Source organism: Vidua chalybeata, chromosome 2 (assembly GCF_026979565.1).
Source record: "Vidua chalybeata isolate OUT-0048 chromosome 2, bVidCha1 merged haplotype, whole genome shotgun sequence".
In the NCBI taxonomy this organism is placed as follows: Eukaryota; Metazoa; Chordata; class Aves; order Passeriformes; family Viduidae; genus Vidua; species Vidua chalybeata.
In genome coordinates, this window is record NC_071531.1 from 15212324 (window position 1) to 15232548 (window position 20225).

Genomic DNA, 20225 nt, shown 5'->3' on the forward strand with positions numbered 1-20225 from the left:
AATTTTTAATTTTTAAGGAATTATAGAATTTATGGAGAAAATTATCTACTTGCTCTTTAAAAACAGAATAAATTTGGAATAGATGGATTGACATCACTAAAGCCTGAGGCATAAGTTTAATTAGTTACTGGCATAGCTTCCACTACAGCTATTATGCAGTACATACCTCAGGGAATGTTTGTCTCAATGGATTTATATTGTCTTATGTTGCACGGATTTTTCTTACCAATGTTAAAAGAAATGAGTGAAAGTGTTAGGAAAACCTTTTTCATTAATTCTTGAAATGTTGTTAGAATTTTTAAACATATAACAGTGTATCATTATCTTAATTTTTTTTAATTTTTACACTTTCTGGAATGGGCTTTCTAATCTTTGCAGTGACACTAGGGATTTATTATATTTCTTGAACAAAATCCTTCTCAGGTGCCAGAGCAGTTGGTTTTTTTTTCAGAGGAAGTATCTGTCTGTATTAGCAGTAACGCAGCATGGGTACAAAGCAGGAATGTGGTTTTCTGTTGTTTTTAACAGTGAACCTGAATTTTTGTAGTTATTAAAAAAGTGTTTGTTTTTATGAAGTTTATCCCCTTTGCAAAATGGCAGCAAGTTACCCTTGCACTTTTTTGAGTCTGAATGTGTTCCAGGTCTCCAGAGGGTGCCTGGAAATTTGTTCCAAACCCAGGCTTAGCAGCCTCACTTGTGGTCCTGTTCCTGATCACTGTGGGAGGTGCTGGGCACTGGGCTGTGTCTGGGAGCCTGTGTCAGCACTTTCCAGGGCTCCTTCTTGTGTGGAGCCACAGGATCTTTTTTGCACCTGCACTCTGAGGAATCTGGCCACCAATGGTACTGGAGGAACAGATTCTCTAGTGGGCACTGCTTTGTCAGGCCTGGGGAGCAGTTGCTGGCATTCAGACTTTTGAAAAGGTTACATTTCCAGTCCAAAAATTCAAACTGAATTATAAAGAAAATTTGTGTGCTTGTGCACTATGGCACTGTCCTAAAACTGGAAGCTGTAGTTTCAGGTCATGTCTTTGATGACAACTTTAACACATGAGAAACCAGGTATGAAGTTTCTTATCACTGAGACAAAGGAAGACGAGATGCTGATGGAGAAGCCTGTGGATCATAATGCACTAATTAGAAGGGATCAGTGAAGTAGAGTATCCTCTCCCTTCTGATTTGGTAGAACATGAAAAATTACTAGCAATTAGCATGCAGTATTATGGATTTACTTTTCCTCGTTTCCTCCTTAAAACTGGCTGTGAAGAAAACATCTTGAAATGCACTGTTTTGGAGATTTTGTGCTACTTCTACTGTTTTTGAAATTGCCCTTACTAATTGAGAAACATCACAAACCCTGGAGGTCAACTGTTTGCCTCTTCCTTCCTTTGGACTGTTGGGGTTGCACAGAAATGGCAAACATATGCAAGTCTTCAGCTATTCCTAAACCTTCCTTTGACAGGTGTGTCAGAGACCATGCCAAAATCTAGGTGTAAGATGTGTTATTAACTCCTTGTGTAGATATAGTCCTTTCAGGATCTTGGACACCTCAAACAATTTTGGCACAACTTCTACCCCAACATGGCTGCTTTAATCTCTGTTCGGGGAGCTCAGACAGTTACTTTTGTTTGCCACTTCTTTTTTTTTTTTTTTTTTGACTACCAAGTAGCAGCTGAGAGTCAGAGTTGAATGTTTCTTGTTTTTAAAATGACTGTTCTCTTGCTCATGTTCAAGCTCAAGCTCCTCTTCAGAGATCTGGTTGGAGACACAAATGAATCATCCTCCTCTCTCCCTCCCTCTGCCATGCCACAGAAAGTCACTGTAGCTGATGGCTGAGCTCCTGAGACTAAAGGGGAGCAATGGAAAGGCACCTGGAGAGGCAGTCTCGTAGAAATGAGAGTTCTGAAGTTTACCATCAATGAAAATAATTTAGAAAAAATTATATTTTTAATGAATCATCTGTTAAAAGCCACATTTTTAGAGCATAAAAGCCACATTTTTAGGGCTGGGAAATAATGGTTCAAGTTTGGGGATTAAGTACTAAGGAAGATAGTGTCTTTTTGATCTGTGAAATTGTTAGAAAATGTTTTCAGCCCTGGAAAACTACTACTTGATATCATGGCTGCAATCCTGAGGCTCTAGATAGGAGCAAGCCTGTATTTCATCAAGCTGTGTGAATGTGCACAATCACATCACTGAATGAAAGGCTGATTGTTTTAAAATAATTGTCAACAGCCCTATGACCTCATCCCTTGGTGTGAAGGAAGCCAAGAGATTTCTTTGTATTATTCACTGTTTTTCTCTAAATGCAAATCCAACAAACTACAAATCTTTCAACAAGAAGGTGGATAAAGAGATACTAAAGATTCAAACAAATGATAAAAACATGGAAGATAAAAGTAGAAATCATAGTCTTGCCTGTTGGCTGGCTTTTAATGCCAGTTCTGTCTAAAGTCTGCCATGGTGGAAGCAAGAGGATAGAGAAGGGTAATCTGTAGATACCTCAAGAAATCCTGAAAGAATATGACATCTCTAACTGTTATAGAACCATACTTGTGACAGCTGATCTTTGGGGTGAAATTTCCTGTCAGAAACGCCTTTGCCTGGTTTTACTATTGCTGTACACTAACCACTTCACATACTGAAATGAACACAACAGCTTAAGCTGTACAAGCATCTCTGTAAAATGATCATCCATGCTGTGTGGTTGGTATGAATGAGACTCCTTGACTAGCCTTTTGTAATCACTATAATTTACAGCTAATGAACGAGGTTCCTGCGAGAGCAGTACCTTTTCTCCCTGGCATTAGGGAAATAATATGCATTTAAGATTGATAGGATAGGGAACTAGTTGCAGTGGGGTGATTTGAAGGTCTCAGGGGTTCCAGAAAGCTGTCTAAGTGTTGGCACAGGAAATCTAACCTGGATTTCAGTATTTAAATGGACATGGCTTGGATCCTGCCAGCTGTAGGTGCTGCCTGCCTGCATCTATGTGTCCAGGGCAGTGTTCTCAAAGATACAGTGCTGCAACAGTGGTGGTAGGCAGAGAGTAAGTGTGCCTGGAGTGTTCTTGTCCTCCTGTTGCCTTACTTGAAGTTATGACCCGGGCCTGCTGGGCTTTGCTTTATGGTGGCCCTGGTGGGATGCTGCTGAGCACTGCCTGCCATGGTTACTTGGCCCCTCAGCTCAGCACTTCTGGATACACTAAAGTTTCTTCAGATTGCTTCAGAAGTTTGAAGAAACTTTCTGAGAGCGTTATCTTTACATTTACCACCCGTGAGAGGTCTTTGTCTTTGCTTCTTCCCTTTCTCACTTCCTCCTCCCTCTCCCTCTTTTGCTCTAGAGAAACCACTCCATTGAGCAACAGCCAGCTCGGAGTGGTTACCTGCAGAGAGCTCGTGCTCAGTGAGCTGCCATCAGCTCTGAACACAGAGCAGTTTGAATCAAACCCACAGTGAGAACATGAAAATGCAACCTTATGTTTATCACAGAATAGATGGAATGGTTGAATACTGCTTTGTGTTATAGCAAATACCTGCACAAGAAAGAAAACTCTGATTCTCACAGGATCTGAATGTAATATACTGTGATTTTTTAATTTTCTGTTATTAATTTACCTACATGGTACATATTTTCATAGTTTCTTAAAAAGCAGCACAGCAGTTAGGAGGTAATGCAGACCAAGGATAAATCTACAATTAGATTTGAAGCTTTCAGCTGTGTTTTAAACTGAACGGTACTTTTTAGAAAGGCATGCTTTCTATTTTTTCTAGTCATAATGTAAAAAAATCAAAGCAATTTTATTGATATGGGGAAGCATGTCTTGATAATAAGTTTGAGTGCATTATTTCTCAGCATTTACTGGGCATTTTGTAACATTTGATCATCTGAATTCCATCTGGGTTGGCTTTTTGGTTTGGTTTTTTTGTTTTTTTTTGTTTTTTTTTTGGTGATTTTTAAAAATTTTTTTTGGGGGGGTGGTGTTTCACATTTTTGAAGACAAGAAACTATACTAACACCTGGGCTATGGTATGCTGCAACAGCTGGGAAATAATGCTCTAAAACAAAAAAGGTGTGGAGGAAGCCAACAACCAAGGATGATTTTTGTCAGCCGTGTCTTTTAGCATAGGAATGGCTTTCAGAAAGTGAGGATAGAGAAACAGACAGTAGATGCCAAAGAATTCTTGCTGGGGCATAGGATCTTTTGGTGCCTTTTAAAGGATTTTGTCTCATTTGGAATGTTTGGAGGACTCTAAGCAGTCCTTTCACTGTGATAGGATATTCTTACTCAGGCACTTCCATTGCTGGTGCTGATCTGGTTTCAGAGTGCTGATGCCAGGGGTGGAAGCTGTCCTGTGAGAGAGGGTGTCTTTCTGTGTGCTCTTGGCCTCCTGCATTGTCCCACTGTCAGCCTTTGTGGAAGAGTGGGGAGTGTGATGTATGGGAAGGGTTTCAAGATATGGGAAAGGTAATATTGTCCTATGGCAAAGGTATGAGTTTGGGGTAGCCTCTGTCACTGTGCCTGTATGTGCAGGTGGGCAAAACAACTGGTTAAAAGTGGGTCATGCTTTCAGAATTCTCTTAGCAGGAGAAAGAAAGGAATAATCAGTTTTGAACAGAACCTCTGAGGTGTGGGTATGATAGAGCTGAAGCCCTTTGTTTGTGTTTGCAGGACATCTGTAAACAATGTGACTTTAACAGGAAGGTTTTTTTTTTTTTTTTTTTTTTTTTTTTTTTTTTTTTTTTTTTTTTTTTTTTTTTTTTTTTTAACACATAAATAACAAAAAATATCCTGGGTGTCAAGAGTTAGGGCAAAAAGGATTATAGATATGTGGTTGGCCTGGAGTCTGCTTGTGTTGGGAGATGGATTAGCTGGAGATTTTACTCACATTTAAATATTTATTAGAGGTCCTATAAAAAAGACCTTTTGAAAGTAACCTTTTTTAGTATGCAAACTAAAGTATTCATTGCTATCCTACCTACAAAATGCCAGACTTAACAGTGAAATGGCTTTGTGCCTTTTTCCACTAAAGTGTGCCCAGGAACTACTGAATGAAACATACAATTAACCAGTTGTTTTTTTGAGTTCTCTGTTGTGGGGCCAGTGTGTCTTTTTCCTCATAGCAACAATGAGATTAATTTTTTGTAGTTAATTTCTAGATAATTTTGCTTAAGGGAAGTCTAGTTGTTTTAGAATCACTTTGGTTAAGTAAAAATGAAATGTTTTCAGTTGTGGTATATTGTACTGTTTTTTCTCCTGAATGGAAAGATTAAACAATTTAACTACTGCATTCTGTAGTTCCAGGGTAAATGTTTTGTCTGGAGTAAAATTCCGGTCTCCACTCAATACTATAATTCCTATTTAATCTAATGGAAACAGGGCTTCACCCTTAAGTATGAGTAGATCTACTCTAAATGTGAGTGGGATGCTGATTAAATAGCAGTTAAAAACAGAACAAAGCCTTTTGTCAAGGTAGATGATGTGCATGTGTGTTACATTTGACTTACACTGTATCCCAGAATAGACCCAGAACTGCTGTTACAGTTTACAAGTCTTTCATTAGAATACATTTCTATATTGCAAAAGTAATTCCTTTCATGCTGCTTTCCTTCAGCTTGGAGGAGTTGTACACAGAGGTCAGAAAAGCATTACAGACATTTCAAAGTCAGACAGAGTACAGAGCTTCAAAACAAAACAAAACAAAAAGCTGCCTTTGTGTGCTGGCCTCAGTAAACCATGTTTTGCTAGCTCCCTGCTTTTGGCTGTAGCCATTGGAAATTAAGAGGCTAAAAGTAAAGCTGGCAGAGAGCAGAACCACGTGTGATTTTTGAGTGGAGCACGTTACAAGCTCTGGTGCTGTTTGGGAGGGGAGAAAAAAGGCAGCCCCAGCTTAGAACCCCCTTGGGCAGAGCCTCCGGGTGAGTATTCTCCTGCTCTTGCACAGCTCTGAGAGCTCATTTCGTCAGCACAGCAAGTTCCACTCTGAAAGATTGAAAGGTCTTGGTGGAGGGATTTTTTTTTTTAGAGGGAGGGTTTTGGCTTGTTAGCTTGACATGGCTTTGAGGGCTTTGTGCATCTAAAAAAAACCACATTATTTTTCTTCTTTTTAGATGTTATTGAAGATACCTATCTTATGATTTAAAAAACCAAACCCCAACCAAGCAAAAAACAACCACCAAAAAACCCAGCTACAAATAACTTCCTCAGTTGTTTAGCATAAAATTATTCCTGGGAGATCTTAGCTCATTTATTCTCATGACTTGTATTTCTGATTAAAAAGTTTCTCCTCTTCCTGTTATTTTACTATTCCTTCCCCTCTGATGTATTTTTAGAAAATAACACATATTTTCAATGTATCAAACAGGCCAAGCTCTTTTGATTTCCCCTTTCAAGTGTCCTTTCCACTGATTTGGAAAGGAACAATTTGCTTTGCCTGTAAGTGTGGTTAGTCCTTTACTGCAGAGCTGTGTGCAGCACTTCAGGAAAGCCTTGGTACCGACTTACTTACATGGCAGTAGACAATTTTTTACAAGGCTCCTGCCTTACTTCAGCCTGTTCAGTTTTCTCATTCAGACTCCTTATCTGGTTTCACTTCCTCCTGGCTCTTTCTACTCTTGAGCTGCTGCCCTTCCCATATGTTCCCTTCCTTGTCAGGTATGACTGCTCGTCCCTTGCTGCCACCTCTGGGATTTCTTAAGCTTGTAATATTTTTTCCAGCCATGCCAGGCCTCCTCCTCTTTCCCCTGGCTCTGTGTTTCCTTTCCCTCTCCCTATTTTTCATCTCAGGTTATCCCATTGAATTAGCTCTGCTTCACCCTTGTTTGCTTCCCCAACAAGGTTTTGATCCTGGTCCTTATTTCAATATAAATGCTCTTCCTTCCCCAGTACTTTTGCTCCTCCAGGATGATCTTTGGTGATTTTCTCTGGCTGTGGCACTGCCAGGGGGTGTTGGGAGCACAGGGCTTGGGCTTGGAGCCAATTTCTGCACCTGGGGCTGTCGTGAGAGGGGATTTCTGCCCTCCTGCTCACAGCCTTCAGTGAGTACACTCGAGCATCCCAGCATGTGTGGCAGTAGTGAGTGACAATGAAATCCATGGAGATCCTAACAACTATTGCTAAATCTGTCAGTTGGGTTTTTTTAATTTTGAAATAATTATATTTTACCATATTTGAGAGATTTTTTTTTATGTGGATACATATTCCTTGTATAAATATTACCCATGGTAATATTTAAAGGTATGACATGTTAAAACTTGTGCTTTTCAAAAGTTTAGGATTTTAGGATAGTTAAAGCTACATTGTCCTAAGCTTCCTACCCCTACCCTCAGAAGCAGGTTCTTGTTAGAAATAAAAGAATGAGATCCTGACATTTCTTTTTTAAAATAGCAAATATTTTGTAATATAGTTTTTAAAAAGAATTGTCAAGATAATACCTAGATAAATACAGTTTTATAATAGGAAATTATTTGCAATAACGGAGAGTGCTACAGGGTTCCTGTGAAATTTGTATAGCGTAAGTTACATTTTCAAGAGGACAAAAGTAGGTCAGTTTTGTTGTTGAACTTGTAACTTAAAGCATAACTTTAAGTAAATCAGAACCAAAGAAAGTATGTTTTTTTGTACAAAATAAACATTTCCCTATTTTTAATTTGAGCTATTAAAAAGCCATAAAATTTTAACTGCTACCTCAGCCAAATATTATAGCCTTGTTTTCATCCAAGATGCTTGAAATAAATATTGACGAACAATTAAAGATAAATTGAAGTTTTAGCTGAAAATTTTATTTATCTGGTATAAAACTTATTATTAGTGAGAGGCATACTTACCTCTATGTATGATTTGTATCCATGTGTCAAAGAGTACCATGTATTTGATTAATAATTATTTGCCCTACATTTGATTCATCTTATATTTGTACAGTTGGCTGATGTGAATTAAAATTTTATTTCCTGAAAATATTATACTGCTTGTCCTGTTCATAATGTAGATTTTTATCCCCAGTTTGTGCAGCATCATGTATGTAGTAAAATGTTAGCTCTTGAATACGAGGGCTCCAGATTGAAATGCAAATGTTGTTAGTGCTGGGTTACATTTTTTTTTTTTTTTTTTTTTTTTCCTGGAAGAAAAAAGAATCACAAAAGAGCAGAGTGTATTTCCTTATATGTCACAAGAAAAAAAAAATCTCCTGAGGCAACAAATAGATACAGTATTGACTGAAATATCTAATATCTGCTCATTGCTTGGCAGGGATAGTACCGAGCCACCCTTACAAAATCTCTACTGCTCCAGAGCCCACTAAATAGATTTAGAAGCACACAGCTCATGAGGGAAGTAAGTGCATTTCAAATATCCTGCTTGAATTTATTCCTTGGTGCAGACAGTTTAAAGATGTTATGCATAGTAGAAAAAGCACTGAAAACTAAAATCAGGAATTTTTGTATGCTCTGGTAGCTGTTCTCTGTTATGAATCAAAATAGTTTTAATTTCAAATAAAACCAAAATTGTTTGTGTTAAAGATTGGTAAAGGTAATAAAAAGTAAACATACTTGGTTGCACATTTGAAATATTTCTTTCCACTTTTGACAGTATTGTGAATCTTTTTTTATTTCTCACAAGTGTAGAGTCTAATATAAGGATTCATCTACTGAGCACATCACAACAAGTGCTGTGGAAAGGGGACTTAGGGATCACTCTAAGCCTTTTTATTATGAGGGCTTCCTCTTGGGAAATGATTGGGATATTTTTATTTTTAATATCCTTTTCCTCTCTAGCTGACATGCTGTCTGACCTGGCAATAGCAAGGTCCTGAGGGGTGTGTTCATTCAACCAGAATTGTCACTGCTGGATCCTTCAGTTGGACTTGGAATTGGCTCCCTCTGAAAACCTCTGCATGTTATTAGAACAAAATGGTGCAAACTGTTTGGGGTGAGGAGCTGGGAAGTGATTGGTCTTTGCTGGTGGTGATAGGATGCTTGTTTTTCCCTTGAGCTGGTGAATAAGTCTGAATCACTATAACAAAGTGCTTCAGGGCTGTTTCACAATCTGGTTGCTCTCTTACTGGTCATGAAAATACACATTATTGTTGTTTCCATGTTCTTAAAATTTCTCTCAGGAGCCTGGGAATGTTTGTCATCTCCTGCAGTTCCCCTCCCCCCCAGTCTGGTTCTGAGACAAAAGAGGTCTAAATCCCCCATGTTTCTTTAGTCCTTCTTCAATGGCCTGTGTCACCATATTTTACCATTTAATACAGGGTATGTAAACTCCTCCACAGATTGCTCAGCATAGGGAATGGAGAATCTGGGTCTGGGAGGGAGAGGAGTCACTCTTGCCATAGCTCAGCTGAGGTGCGATCTGTTGAAGCATCTTACTAAGGAGGCAGACTTAGGAAAAATCCTTTTTATCCATACGATATCTTAGCTTGCCACTTCAATTGGAAAAAAAACCAAACAAACCCAAGATAACTGTGTCAGCACTACATCTTAGAGTGGAATAGACTGATGCTATGACCTAGCAGGGTAATTCTACTGTATACTACTAGGTAGAGGGACATTTACAGTGTATTTAAAAATAAAACAATCTGTAACTTTTGTAAGTTGCAAAACAGCAATATCAAGTTGTGTTATGTACATGTAACTGAAAGAATTACAATGTACCCTTGTTCCTTATTCTATGGACTCTCTGGTGCTGCTGGAAGGACAGGTGAGGTGGTTTTTTCTGTTATTTTTAGTTATTTATTATCCTTTTCTAATATGTTCAGATTCATATGACAAAGGCAAAGCTAACATGAAGAAAGAAGCAGCTAATGTGAACACAACACACACGCTACTCACCTTTACTAAAACTTTGCTTCTACTCTCACTGGAATTTGGAAGGGGCTGTCTGTGCAAAAGGCAGGAGTTTGTTGGGCCAGAAACCAGTTTGTTAGCAGGCTCACAGTTTGTTAGGGAGGCTGGTATCTCTGTGGAATCAGTGTTTCACAACATCATTTCTGCCCTGCGCTCACATTCCCATTCCTGCCGCCGTTTGCCCAGGTGGCAGCCCCGGCGCGGAGCCTCTGCAGAGATCCCGGTGCGCGCCCGGAGCGGCGGCAGCGGGGAGCTGTGCCGCCCCCCGATCGATGGGTGAGGCTCTTGGAGCAGTCAGCTGTGCTAGTGTGTGTGTGTGTGGTTTTGTCCTGCTAGGCTTTGAGTGAAGAATTTGTGGCTGTGGTTGTATGGGAGCAGTGATAGTGCAGAACATATAGTAGGGAAGAGATAAACTACTTAAGCTGCATCATTTCTCCTCATTTATTTTGTAGTCTAGGCACAAAGCACCACATTCGTATCACTTAAAAAAAAAAAAAAAGGACTTTATTTTTTCTTTATTTTGAAGAAGAGGGTGCTCTATTCCTCATTTGAAACGTACTTATGGATATCTTACCCAGTCTTAAGAAATCTATTTTCATAGTTTTTACCAAAAATGTGAAAATTACACTTGGAGTTGTCCATTTACTTAACTAAGATTGATTACTCTGAAGAAAATTAATTTGCCTGTCTTTGAGAGCATGTAGAAAGAATCTGTGATTCACCTATTAGGCATACTGTATGGTATTTCTGAAAATAATTTAAAAGGAGGAGGAGGCCGTCCTGAGGCAGCCTAATGTTAACTGCAAAGGTCTCAGAAGTGATGTAGCTGAGCAGGATTTGTCAAAGCTGTGATGAGTTAATAGTGAAGAACATAAGTGATGAAATGCATTTTCTGTTGGTTGACCTTTTAAAATATTTGATATTTCTTCTTGTGTTATTTTTACATGAGCCTTTCTTGATAATATGATGATCTTACTTCACTTTGTTTAACTCCACCTTCAACCATTTTTAGTTTTAGCTCCCCCTCTCCCCTCCTTTTCAATTTTATTAAAGCATTTGTCAGATGTGCTGGCAGGAGTGTGAAGTAAAGGCAGTGAGATGTCTCTTGTTGTGCCTCAGAAATTATTTGAAGTAGAGTAACTGGGGGTCTGGGGATGGAAAAACTGGAGATAATATCCTGAAATAGATCTTAAGAACTGAAAGGATGGGCCATGACTTTGATATCTTCTATGCTTGTTTTGAAAGGGTTATGGAAAGTCCATATGGTTAAGCTGCAAATGACTGTCCATGTGACATTCCTCTTCTGCCACACAAGTTTTTCCTTTCTCTGTAACTAATTAACTATATAGCTGGTTCTGTAAATGGTGGTGTTTAGAGCCTGCAGAGATAAACCCCAGTTAGTAACCGTGGCAGCTCACAATGATCCCGGGTGTCTGGCAGCCTTTCACCAATTCAGCACATTTTTTAAGCTGTAGGTTTGGGTTCCTGGGTCTGTGTTAGCAGTTTGATTGTCTCTGCAGCTCCACTGCTAGTGCAATAGGAAAGCTTAGGGTGTATTTCCGAGTGGATTTAGAATTTTTTTGCTATGTGGAATCTAAACCTCCATACTTAGTAATAAAGACTTTTAAAAAACCCTCCAGAAACGCCTGAGTGGACAAAGCCTAGCCTACTCATGCAAGCTTTTTGCATGAATAGCTGGGTCTTATGGATACCTTGAAGACCAGCAGAAGGGCTTTTGGAGTATTGCTTCCTCCATATTGCAGCCAATAAAGTACAGAGATTCCTACTTTAGACATATGGCTCTGTTTGGGCATAGAGGAACATACCAATCAGTACCTTGTGGAAGAGAGAAGGGCAGGGCTCTCCCATTGACTTCTATATGTATGCTTTAAGAGCTTTGGCATGATGGAATAAGAAATTAGTCGGCAGATTTTGAAAGGAAGCTTAAAAATGTATGTCCTGGTTTATGGCTTGCATGTCATCTGTTGTGTTGCTTAAGCAGCTGGAAAACGTATCAGCTATTTAAATCTAAATTCAAAACTTTTGATTAAAAATGCATGTTTGTTTTCCTTTCTTGTGCCAATTGAAGTTCCTTTCTATGTGTAAAGGAAGGTATTGTATCTCTTCCATATAACATGGTGATTTTAGTTCTCACCTCTTTCAAGCTCACTTAGCAAAGCAGAGGGTTGACCCAGCTTTTAAAAGGCTGTGGCAAAAGAACTGAAAATATTCAGATAATCACTACATTTTTGCATAAGGGTTGCATTAGGGAAATAATGTAATAGGACTGCAAGACTTGGGTCTTCTGCATGTAACCAAAGAAAGCACAGGCTGCTTGCCTCAAATCAGTGCATGTTGGTGGAAGTACATCCTCCCTGCATGTAGACAGAGGTTACACTTTGAAATGAAGGAGATGCTGTAGTCCTGGTGTGTCTTGTCCAGTGCCCTTTTCCCAGCCCTTAGCAATAATCGACAGCTGAGAAGGGCAGGCTCTTCTGAATTAACCCTTCAATATTGTGTTTCTTGTTACTTCTCAAAATGGGAGAATAAAACTGCCATTAAACCATTTTTGTTTTCTGTATGATGCTGCATACAACCTGCCAGCTCTGGGCTTGATGCTTTGAATATAGAAATACTTTGAGTATCTACTTCCAGTGCCCATCTTGCTCTTGATTATAGCCTGTAATCGCATTTTTTGAGTTGATAAATATATTTCTTCCATTTATTTGTATGAAAATTGGCTTGTAATGTAATGTTGGTGACTCCTAACTTGATCTCTTTCACTCAGGAAAAATCACTGTGAATTTTTGAGAAAAGAAAGGCCAACCTCCTCTGCCTTATTCAAATCGCCTGTTTTCTTTCTTAAATTAGGTCTTCCAACTAAGTTGTCACTTATAATTTAAATGTGACAGAGGAGGTGGCTGAGTTGCATTTAGTTTTTTACCTTGAAAAACTGAAGGGCAAACCAAAACTATAGCAGTGGTTACACTCCATACACTGCAGGAGAAGGACAGGGTAACATCATACCTTCTTCAAGGGAAGGTAACCAATTGTGACTAGGTGTGCAATATATGCTGAAAGAAGAAATGTGCACATAAAAGTAAAAACAGGTAAAAGTTTACTGAATAGGTGTCTTGGTACTTGGTCTACTAGGAAGTAATCTATGCAGTTCACTGTACTTCTTAACTCCCTGTACCTTTTTTTTTCTCAAGTTTGTTTTCTCAAGTAATATCTTACAGAAATGATCTACAAATCAGATTGAGACTATCCCATGTCTAACCCTAGGAGAGAAACACTGTGAATATGCCACTCCTGCTCATTGCAGTACTGTGCTGTAATGGAGTTAAGCTTTCATGTATTTACCATTACTAATCCATATGTACAAAGCTGCAGATGCTAACCTTTTTTTACAAGAAAATATAGGTGCTAACTTTAACTTGCTGCTGTCATGCAGTGCTGTAAGTGCTGTCTCTGATGAACAGGGATCTCAGGAAAGTAACTTGGCAGATGTAGATGTGGAACAGTTTATAGTTTGTCCTTACTAAGCAATTTGTCTCTTATATAGTTTTTTTTAAATTTACCCATCTATATTAGGAAAAAGTAATCTGCAAATCCCTCCCTTCACCTTTGAGTTTTGTAAACAATACACTGGGTTTTAGACTAACAGTGCCTGCTGATTTATGTGTTCCTGCTATTCTAGACCCAGTGCCTGGTTTGCCAGACTTCTGGCTCTATTCGGACATGTTTTGTATTTAGCAGCTTAATCCATGGACTGACTTGATTTTCAAGGGAGAGAGTTTTGCTTTCCACAGCCAGATCTTTGACTGGAGCTGATGCCCTACCTGCTGGATTATTAATACCCAGTTCAAAGTGTCCAGTTCATTTTTCAGTTCTTGAGTTCCCCACTTTCCCTCTTCTTTTAAGTCTTGGTTGTTATAGAAATACTGAGTTTTGGTGACAAACTCTATTTCTTCTCCAGTACCACATAAAATAGGGTGAAACTTGTTAGCAGGAGCTGTAAGTATATTATTGTAGACATCTGTAATAGTAGAATTTGTATTTTTTTCCTCCTTTCAACAGCTCAGCCTCCCATTATTTAATGCATACTTACAGGCTATAAAGGAACTGTTATAATAAAGGGTGTTTACAGGACTCTGCTGTAGTCTAAGGAAATTCAGAGAGGCTGTTTTGCAGCCTGTCCCAATCCCCTGCTTCTCTGGAAGCTTTCTTGCATGGTTACTCTAGCTATGAATTTACAACAGTACCTCAAGACACCAGGAAAAAAGCTGACTGGACTTCGTTGGATAAAAGATGAATACTACTTTGTACAAATGTTGTGGTGTTTAGAGTATTTCTTCCCAGTCTCAGACATTTTCAGTAGGTCTTGGTTCTAATTCAGCATATGTGCTTCCTTTTAAAAACAAACAGGATTGGTTTTATGTTCTTACTGACTACCCTCTACAGTTTCTGAGGGTGGAAGTCTGAGTGCTATGTGGGAAGGCAGGAATACATTGATGCTGAAGGGTTCTTTATCTGCACTACATGTTGCTAAGTTTCCTTTTCCCCCTCATTTATCTTCATGCCTGTGTGCTATCCCACCCCCATTTTGAGGATTCCTTGATTTTTTTTACATCTTAACTAAAACCTTACAGGCTTTGATGGCTGTTCTGTTAGCAGAGCTGATTTCACTCCCTTTAGAGTATCTAGCACTAAGAGTTTTACAGTTGGCTTTTCCTCTGTCCCCAAGCAAATGTGATAGACAGAAAATAAAGTTTGATTGTGTACAGGCTTTGGGGCTGGTTCTAATATTTTTCAGTTTTAATTTCCAGCTGTTTGTAATAAAAAGCTGCTTTAGAAATGATCATCAGCATGATACAGTTATATGGTGAATAAAACTTGCATCTTCAAACTGTATTTCAGTTTTGGAGGCTTATTTTTTCTTGACAGTCTGTAGTGGTGGTTTTAGTGCTTGCCCTCCTGAGATTCGGTGTTTAAGCAGGAAATACATGCATCATAAAAGGTAATAAAGATAATGAGTTCAGATTATTACAATGGTGATATCACTGCAACAGGCAGAGAGACATCTGTGTGTGGTCAGAAACAGGTGCACTTGGGTTTTGTGTTGTTGCTTTCTCTGACATCTGGATAGTGCAACTCTGAGTTTTCTTCCTCTGAAGAACAGAAAGTCATGTCTAATACACTTTTCTGCTATGAAAGTCCTTACAAATATATAAGGCTGGCTTTTCATGTGTAAAGTGACAGGATGAGAGCCACCAAGCAGTTCTTCTTGTACTGTTAAACCCTGTTGAATGATTCCTCTCTGCCCTACAAACCGAAGGCTTCTCAACTCCTTCAGTGAGGTGCTGGCTCTTGTCACTGCCTGGGCAGAGTTACAGGTGATGCTCATGATGTCAGTGTTGCTACTTCTGCTTCAGACTGGATCACACAAGCATGAAATTGAGTTAAACATGTTAAAATCTAAATAAATACGTCCATGTTTAGTACCATTTAAATGGGATAGCTTTTTCAAGAAGATGTGAAAAAATCTGGGCACCTTCCATAAGTGTCGTGAATCAGCTAGATATGCTAGTTTTCTCTTGCAATCCATTTGGGCAGAATTTCTGCTGGTGATGATGATATGTTTCTAATGTATCCAACAGACACCTCTTTAAGCAGTGACTGGGGAATGGAATCAAAACAGAGTGTTCTTTTTAAAATAATTGCATTAAGCGTCCACTTAACTGGATAATATTAGATTTATGAAATAAAGCTTACAAAATTAAACAGTATAAATGAGTGTCAATTGACTACACTCTTGCCTTATACATTATCAAAAGGATTTTACATATTCTATGGCAATTTAGATTTTTTGTTAAAGACACTGAACAGGTTTGGTATTCATTTACACAAAATAATGTCCTAAAATACTATTCACTGTAGAATAGCAGAGTGTGGAAAAGAATTTGGTTCAAAATAGTCTTCAGGCCATCTTTTCTTTTGGACATCTCATATTGTTAAAATGAGGAAATACATTTAAAAACATGATTTGAGAAGAGAGTGGTAGTAAAATTTAGCTGTGTCCTCCAGAGGGTACTTCAAAAGTTAATTATTTTTAGAAATAAGCTGTGGAGATTAATTCTAATTTTCTCTGTTTTTTTTTTTCTGTTAACCTCACTGTGTATGAGATGTGTGTGTGTGAATTAAGAATGCAAGTAGTCATGATAATTCTTGTTATTTAATAGAATTTTTCCGTTGTTTTAAAAATACTGTAAATTTTGCTGGTAATAGTATTTGGCCAAAGATTCTTACTGAATTCAGGGTTAGCAATGTTTTTACAATGCTTAGTTGAAAAATGTAGTTTGTGGCTAGCTGCCCCAGATTTTGATTGAATGAAAATAAATATCCAAAGACAAGGTCTGAGTTGTGACTTTGTGAAAAAGGAATAGTATGCTGATCCAGTTTTCCTTGTGCACTTCAGAAATTTGGGTAAATATTTTGACGTGACCAGGAAACCTGAGCAACTAAATGAAAGAGTCTTATTTTCTGACCTCAGCAGCATCTCTGTATAGAAAATTACTTTTGAAATTTAAACTCTGAGTAAGAAGAACTTAAGAGATAAACTAAGACAAATAAGTAAATACATAGGATTTCCCTGAGAACTGCATGTATAAGTCTTGTGAATAGATTTGAATAAAAAAATTTGGAAGTATGAGAGGGAATTTCATGTTATTGAAAACCAAACTGCTTTATTTTTCATCCCTGATCTGTGAAACTGTCATACTGAAGGCAGTGTTATGAGGTAAAGGAGAAGCTGGGAGAGCAAAATGTTGTACTGTGGGATAAAAAGGGAGAAAGGAAGCTGAAATACTTGTTTTGATTACCTGTGTCTCCAACCTTTGTTTTCTAAATGACAAATAAATTACTTCCTATTAAACTGTCAATGGTGTTAATGTTAAGGTGTGGTTGGTTCTTTTTAAAGATTTGTGTAGCTGTATAAATAAATGGAGACCAGACCATTTATTTTGATCTGTGTGTGCATTTAATAAATATTTAAAATATAGGAAATATGGAATTGACCAGTACTTGGCCAGCATGGTCCTTATTATATTCAAGCTTCCTTTTTGCCTTTTTAAATGACTTTTTTCCAGTTATTCAATGTTTATTTGTGTGGGTTTGGCGACAGTGAATGTGAGATAAAGCTTATTTAGATGAGGAAGCAAGTGATTTTGTTAAAAAAACATTAAGTAGGAAAGATAAACATTATTTTTCAGGACTCAGCATGTTTAAGTTGTTGGTTTAGGAGCTTCTTGTAGCTGCTAGAATATCTGGCTTTAGCAGATTAACTAGTGATTATCAAATATGTTTGACCAGACTAGTTACTTGCCTCCCCCCGTTATAGGTGAAGGTTCTTTCCCAGTACTTCAGCTGCTCAGTGGACTCATGTAACTCTTGCCATTGGTCACACCCTGTACGGTACTTCAGAAAAAATTAAGTCCAAAGCAAACAAACTCTTTCCTCGTGCCTTGTAGTCTGTGCCAACTTAAATTTTGTGTTAGTATTGATGGTAGATAATGAAATATGTGTTGAAAATACCTGTAAATACTGTATACTGTAATGTAAATACCTGTAAAATTCAGTGCAGTAGTCACTGACCGTGCGGCACTTAGTTGACAGAGGGATAGAAGATGGATGAAAAGTGACCAAATGTAGGATTGGCTTGTTCTCTTTAAATGAGTGAGAGCTAAATGGAGACCCTGTTATAGGAATGTATGAGGTTCATTTCTCTAAATGGGTACTTGCTACAGCTCTCATCACTAGCAGGTGCACTGGTGCAGACACTGCTCACCTCTCTCTTTTCTGCATTTCCTCCTGCCTGTAGTAGTGAGAACAGCTGTGTTGCACCTCTCCAGCCCTGCGTGGGGTTTCCTTTCAGTTGTGGATTTCAAGCTGCTTGCCAGATCCTTGGATCTAATGTTTGCTGTTTGCTTGCTCTGTATTTGTCTTCCTCCTCCTCTAGCAGAACATCCTCAATGGACCTTGTTTCCTCACAGTTTTATATTGGGATTGAAAGTGATATCTTTGTCTTTTATACTTTTTTAGTGTAGTATAATGTATGGTCAGCTCTGTTTCCTTTTCAGAGGTATCTGTTCCCAGGCCACCACTCCCATGAATTCTGGGACATGCCCACCACAGCCATTGTCTAGAGTGGTTAATGACTTTCCTAAAGGAGTCTTTTAGTTGATTTGGGATTAAAATGATACTGTTTACAAAGTAGAACACACCTATGCTTTGGGTGTTTCACCCACTGCTGTGTGGGTGTTCCTAGATAACTTTTGTTTTTTCAATATTCCTCCATGGAGTGGCTGACAGAGGGGAGGAGCAGTGTATGCACAGTGTAAGAAGTGCTGATAGGTATGGGGTCTTGTTTTCCCTGAGGAATGGGCGTAAAAACTTGATTTCCTGATGAGATCTGTTAGAATCAGTAGAACTACCTGAGTGTAAATGTACTCCTTGACCTGAAGTAAATGTGTCAAGGGCAGCTCCCAATGAAAACAAAGGAAGCAAGTGGTTTATGCTCTGTGCTGTCAAAATTAATATTGTAGAGGTAAAACACCCCTACATCTGAACTTAAAGCATTTTGCAGTAAAGGCAGTTAAATCTTAATGTCTAGAATATCCTGTAATTTCTAAAAGATTTTGGAGTATCTAGAAGAAGGAGTGTTGTTTTTTGCCTTCCCAATAAAAAATATAGCTCAGGGGAGGGTGGATAGAGAGTACTCTCATGAAGTGCCTGGCACATTACTCTGCTTTGCCTGCAACTTCTTGAGTTCAGTATTTGCCACAAATGGAAGGATACTCCCTTCTGCTAAGTAAGATTTTCCCCGTTCTTTTCAAAAGATATTTGTATTTATATTATTTATACAATGATTGGCTTAATTTTCTATGATTTTTATTGTGCATACACATTTATCTTTTAGAGCACGCAGCTACTTTCAAGGTAGGCTGCTATTGGGGAACAAAAGCATATATTGTCATTTTTCCTGTCATCCTGAGAACTGTGTACATCAATATTTAGAATTTCAAGGCATAGATCTGGATATATATAATTGGAGCTATAGCAGTTTAATAATTAAAGTTGCAGTAAAGTCTACTTGAAATGTAGGTGAGTCCTCTTCAACACAGAGAAATAACACTCGGTGTCTTCCCTCAGCCTACAACACTCAGACCAGGAGTATATCAAATGTTCAAAATGAATTGATCTTTTCTTGATAAATTGTTGAGTAAGAAGAATTGCTAATGCTTAGATCAAAAAATAGGTCCTTCTTCTACACATGACATATGCAACTTTTCCCTCTTGATTGTTGTTTAAAGGTAAAAATGAAAAGTAAGTATTAATTTTTTTAATTGAAAAGTATTTAAAGACAATTTCTCTGGGTGTTTGTAGCTGCTGAAATCTTGTTCCTGCTTGCTGAATCAATCTACATCATCTGCATCATCATTCAGTGATGCTCAGCAAGGCAAACAAGTTCAGAGGACTCAGTCCTGAAGTTCCAATATACCTTTATATATGGTGAGACTACCATTTCATCATCCTTGATGACTCCTATGCACCTGCTGTCTGCTTTCTTTCTTTAATTCTCATCTTTAAACTTTCATTTCCCCTCAGCAGAACTGCATAATCAGTACTTTTCTTTTACCTCTATCTTATTTACAATAACAGTGAGCCTCAAGCATTCTTGTACCACATGGTACATTGGGAGAAACCATAGAATAGCTGTCTCTGCTTGGAAGGAGACTTATCCAAACAAAGATTGTACTTTCTCATGTAACTCATCTGTGAACAGGAAACCTGCTGAGTGTGCTAAGCAGATATGCATCATTTTTTCTCATGTGGACTTGACCATAATATGTCCTATACTGTTTTGGGTTTTTTTTTGTAATACAAGCCAATGGGTATGTGTGGCTCTGATAGCCAGGAAGGTTTGTTTAAAGTTTCATGCTGGCTGAATAAATACTAGGTTGAGAAACTCCAAAGGTAGTTTCAGTATGATGCATTACTTCCAAGGTAGCTTGCCAATCTCTTTTGCAAACATTGAGTAATTACGGGATTGAGTAATTTCAGGTGAGGATTGTGGTCACCAAATCTTCTCCCATCTGTGATGCTAGGCTGCACCTCTCCTACAAATACCAATGGTATATCAAACTCTCTCAGGTAGTTGTAGCACCCATCAGACATTTTTTAGTCTTGAGCAACACTTTGCTGTTCTGGATCAGTGTTGAGCATGGTTATTTCTTCTATTTGCATTCTTTATACCTCTTTTCCCTTGGATAAGAGCAAGATATAGAAGGTTGTTTTGCTAGAATAGATTGACCAATACATCC

The 20225-nt window shown here is 38.3% G+C and overlaps 1 protein-coding gene across 4 annotated transcripts in view; it reads left to right on the plus strand.

Annotated features, from left to right (window-relative positions):
- The window catches only part of SH3KBP1 (SH3 domain containing kinase binding protein 1), a 210228-nt gene that overhangs the window by 45477 nt on the left and 144526 nt on the right, over positions 1-20225 (plus strand). The window contains exon 1 of one of the 4 annotated variants that reach the window (XM_053935587.1): positions 5872-5916. The exons of the other annotated variants lie outside the window; for them this stretch is intronic. The gene's annotated coding sequence lies outside the window, so the exon portion shown is untranslated. Of the gene's footprint in view, positions 1-5871; positions 5917-20225 lie in introns of those variants that run through there. 4 annotated transcript variants of the gene reach the window in all.